This window comes from Centroberyx affinis, unplaced genomic scaffold (assembly GCF_046629955.1).
Source record: "Centroberyx affinis isolate AG114_WGS23_722 - 3 ecotype Tasmania unplaced genomic scaffold, CSIRO-AGI_Caff_v1 ptg005349l_1, whole genome shotgun sequence".
Lineage (NCBI taxonomy): Eukaryota > Metazoa > Chordata > Actinopteri > Beryciformes > Berycidae > Centroberyx > Centroberyx affinis.
This window is the reverse complement of record NW_027282670.1, coordinates 25,467-30,687: the sequence shown is the minus strand read 5'-3', so window position 1 is coordinate 30,687 and position 5,221 is coordinate 25,467.

The following is a 5,221-nucleotide window of genomic DNA, read 5'->3' as shown; positions in this document are numbered from 1 at the left end:
GTCTGTTGGTTCACAGCTGACCTGATACTCAAAGTTGAAACTCCCAATCTGTCAGCCAGACAGGTAGCTATCAGCACCTCTCAAAGAGGGTTCGCTGTGTAGGAGGTTATGTGGGGTGACGTATCTCACTGATTGGTTTAAACACACATAATAGGGATGTGGGTGTCGGGCCACAGAGGGAGAGAGGGAGTAGATGTGCTTTCCTTCCTTCGCTGTTTTTCTTGTTTTATAATAGTGATGTTGTGGTAAATAAAACGGTGAATAAACTATGATGTCCAGTCGGTGGTACTGTAAGGGAAACAGCAAAGTATTCAAATTCAATTATACTTTCAGAAAAGCAATAAATTATGGTCAACTCTGTTCCACAAATAAAAAGCTGGGCCAACTGTGTTTAGGTTTGTTTACCCTCCACTACATCCCTGGTTACATTACACACATCCCAAGATAAGGCATCATTTCCTATTTTCCCCTGCTTTTTCTCTTTCTTACACACACACACACACACACACACACACCTGCATGTGCAAGTACACGCGCACGAACATCACAAACGCACACCTCCTCCTCCTTTCTCTAGTGAGGTTTCGGTGGCTGTGGCCCAGCTGAGTACACTGAGATCAGATGCAGCTCTGAGCCTCTCTCCACAGCTGGGACCGTCTACCACATGAAGCATGTGGCTTCCTCTGTCGGCACCAGGCAAAGGCTACGCGAGTCGGTGGAAGCCTGACAGTGCGGCACAGGCTGGGGGAAATGAAACGGCTCCAGATATTAGAAATAACTCTGTGTACATGAGTTCCACTGCAAAATGAGATATCGACCGTTTGAAAAATATGATGAAATGACTGCTGGCAACTCACTACTCCATATCCGTAACAAAAAATCACTATAATATTCATACCAGTACAGTAATCACCTTGTACTTTATGGTATCACTGTGCACTGATAGTTTTACAATAGCCTTCTAACATATATTATAGGATTCCTATAGTTCTTGTATTGGTTGTTGTGAATCAAGATGTTTCTATATGGGCCTTTTTTATATTAAGGTGTATATTTTCAATTATGCTTCTAACGGCATGATATTGGGACTGGAATTGGAGTAACTGTACTTTCACGTTTAATTTCTAATATCATAATTTGTGGGATAATGCTCATCAATGGATGGTACAAACAATTAAGGCCATCTAATCTAGAAGAATTGATAGTGATTATCCAATGTGCACCTACACCATCACTTTCCATATGTCCAAAGAAACAAACCCACACAATTCGAGTATATCTCTACTTTTATTTGTGTATATATACACATATAAAAAATAAGGACATATGTACAATGATAATAAATATCAACATGTTTGTACAAGCGAAATAAGTTACTTAACATACTTTAAAAACAAACATAAAAGATCAATAACCGACAAGCAAAAATGGAGCAAAAATAAAATGATAATAGAATAATACAAATCATAACAGCAAAAAAACAGCAGAACTTAAAGCCTTGTGTGAGAGAAATTGTTACGGGCAAAACAAACATGTAAGAACTGAGCAAATGCACAATAAATGCACATAAAGTACAGCACACATGCATTTTTTTTTTCCAAGCTTGAAACCTGTATCCCTTTGAAAATATTTGTCTTTTTTTTTGTAAGATGTAATACTAATAGAAAAGGCCTAATTGTACAAAGAAAATATCTGAAGACATAATGAAGTACCAATGTGAAGAGCTGATGCATTTTAGATTTCCGCTTCAGTTTTCAGGGCTACTAAAGCAGAAATAAAACTGGGAAGTGGACACATTCTATCTCTGATCTGCTTTAAATCAGCGGCTACTTATTTGGTTTTCGGGAGGCTGCCCGATTCGGTAAAGTTCAAAGTTTTGGTAAATTATGCAGCCTTTCATAAAGCGAGGGAATCAGGGATCGGGTCCGGCAGATCGCTACTGACATGTAAACAGGAAGCAAACAGGAAGTTCATCAGCCTCAAGCTTTTTTTTTTTTCTTCTTCTTGCTCTTGAGGAGGGGGAGAATCAAGCCGAAGTTAAAATATGCAGAGAAGTTGCAGACGTCAGCTCAGTGTTGCAAAGTGGACGGACTGCTGAGACTTAAATATCGATCTGGAATCAAATAAAATTAAATTAAGTGTTTCAAAGAAAAAGCAACTGCAGTCTACTTTGGCTTATCCGAAAGGTGAAGAGGCACGGCAAAAGTAAACGAGATGCAGCCATGGATTCCTGTACAACTTTTGAACCGTAAAATCAGACATTTTCTTTTGGGTTTTTTTTGTTGTTGTTTTTTTTTCAAAGAGAACATTAGTGTCTGTGAAAGTCCAAAAAAATGCTGCACTTCTACAAGGATGATCATATCAAAGACGTACAGTCCACTTGCAGAGGATCATGCAACACTAGTATGGGAGTGCTGATGGCTGAGTACCTCTTCAACCTTGGGATCATTTCAATATTCTACATCTCCTTCAGCTGTCTGTACATGGTGGGGCAAAAAAAAAAAGAAAGAAGGTATTTTCGTCCTCCCCTTCCCTCCTGCTGTGCTCCTCTGGTCCCGACAGACACGTCCCCAAAAAACAAAAGCCACCCCTGATGGACAAAGCACAGGAAGAGGACGAAGGAGAGGTTAGTGGCGGCAAACTTTGTTCTGTGTCGGTTTGCTTCCGGGAGCCAAACCACGTTCAGAACGATACAAGTGAGGCACAATATGACTTAACATCGCTTTCATGTGTAGCGTTAGTGCTGTTTCATTGGCAGAGGAAAATCCTGAAGATAAATCAGGAGATAGGGTGTGTCCCTGGTGTATCATTGCTCCATGCTAACACTTTAGCATACAGTATAGCAGGATAGTAGGCGACTAGCATTATCTAAAAACTGAGAAAATTTGAACTTGTAGCAGGTCTTAAGATAAATGCTGAGTAATCTTACATGATATACGGCTAGGTCTGTTAGTTGTGTGTAGGAGATTGGTAAAATTTTCATAAAATATGATACAAAAACTAGCCCTACTTTCCCCGTTTCCATAGGAAGTGAAAGTGGTGGCGGCGGGAGACTGTGTACAGCTAAAAATCACTGAGCAGCGGATGAATACATGGTTGCCCACCTTAAGTAGTTCCAAAAATAAACCTGGCTACATCAGCTACATTGAGTAAATAATTTTTTTTTTAAATCCATGACACAGGTACAGGCCATATTATAAAACTATTTACAAGTTTTTATTCCTAGAAGGTCAGTCTTCCTACTGTTGCTAATGCTAGTGGCCTGCTATCGCTCAACATAGTGTATGCTAAAGTGTTAGCATGGAGCACCAGAGCCACGGGGGACACATGGATGATTTTGGTGTCATTTGATAGGTAAGTTGACCAAAGAGACTTTTCCTTTAAATCAAAGGAATAAACCAATCTTAATACTAGTCTCAGCATGGAAGCCAAGAGGCTAAAATAGAACTCGTTAAAGGCAAGGACTTTGTTTGAATCTGTGTGAATTCAATTAAGTGGAACAATACCTCTTACAGGTTCACGGCTGCTCCCCGCCTGGAGCCATTGTCAACAGGGCAGCAATCAGTCTGTCTGTCTGGTCTGTCTGTCATTTCTCCATCAACACAGGCAGTGTATGTGTGTGCATGTGTGTGTGTGTGTGTGTGTGTGTGTGTGTTTTACAGTGCTCGTCCGTTCCTCTGTATCTGTCCACAGTAGCCCCAGGTCAGTCTATGGGCGTCGGTAAGAGGGAGGGGGGGTTTCAGGGGGTTTAAGGGCGTGTCAGAAACACACTGTAGTCCAGGACTGGTTGGCATTCAGAGGGATGTGAGTGTGGGGCGGGGGGGGGGGGAGGTTCCTTCTTGGCAGTGCAAGCTACCACCCTCACCCAACACAAAAAAATATAATGCACTTATTGAGACATCCACAGCGGTCGCAACAGTGAGGGTTCACCTACATTCTCCGTGCCTAATGCCTTCATGTCAACTTCAATTTGGAATTAAGTGTGCAGTTATTGGCCTGCATCTTAAGAGTTGAATGCAAATCACCATTTTTTTTTCCCCATGGAGAGGAATAAATGTCCAAATGGGCTGAACCAAAACAGACAAATATCTATTACGCACTGCGAGGCTAATAAATGTGGTTTGGAGTGCACTTGTAATATACTGGACGTGAAGGTGCGTTTGAAGGTTAGTGTGCAGGGCTAAGTGAGGAATGTAAGTGCTTGCCCTCACATTCTCATTCACAGAGGGGAGCCGTTAGCCACTGATCACCGTTTGAACACTGCTGTAGTCCGTAAGACATAGAAAAAGAACGACTAGAAATGTCTTAATTCAAACCAACCGTCACAACAAATGAAAGCGGAAGGGGTCGAGGGACTTTCTCCTGGGGGGTAAATACGACGTGGAAAAAAAACACAAATACAAATCGAGCAGAGAAAGTCTTGAGAGATTGTCCTTCATTCAAAAACCCCCTTGCGTCTTTCACTCCAAGTTCACTTCATTTTCATTTCACTTTCTCTCTCTCTCTCTCTCTCTGTCTCTCTCTCTCTCTCCTCTCCTTTCTGTCCTGCGACGGGGACATGATTGTCGTCTTGCTTCGAAAGTTAATTAGTCTTTTTTTATACCTCTCTCACACTCTTGGCTCACAAATACAAAAGGAGAAGACGCGCTTCCGGTTTTAAGTGCAGTAAGCTCAAAAAGTCTCAAAGGAACAGAAGGACAGCAAGTCAGTTTGATATTTCCAGTCAGTCGCACTTGCCATTCGTCATTGGTTTCAGCGCAGAGGCCAAGAACCTTAATTGGTCCACTCAACATAAAAGAGATGTGCCCTTCAGAAAACAAGTGACGCCATTTGTTTGACTTCCATGCTTGAGGTGTTCTCCTCTGCGTTCAGTATGCCTTTTTAAATACATAATTTACACAAGTGGCGATTGCACAGTGGAAGCAGAAAGAAGTCGAAACCATGACTGCATGGTAACCCAGAAGACAATAATTACAGGAGTGTGTGTCGGTGAACACGATGTGTGAGTGTGTGTATTTAACATGCTGTATGTGCTATAAATGTCTACAGAGTCACAGAGTGAGCCAAACAGGCATTGGCAGAGAGAGAGAGAGAGCATGGGGAATTGAGAGAGCGTCGCCGAAGGAGAGAGAGAGCGGGCGTCCTCGAAAGGAAGGAGGTAGGTTGGTTGTTTTGTTTTTCCAACTCGGGGAACGGAGGAGGAGGAGGAGGAGGAGGGCGC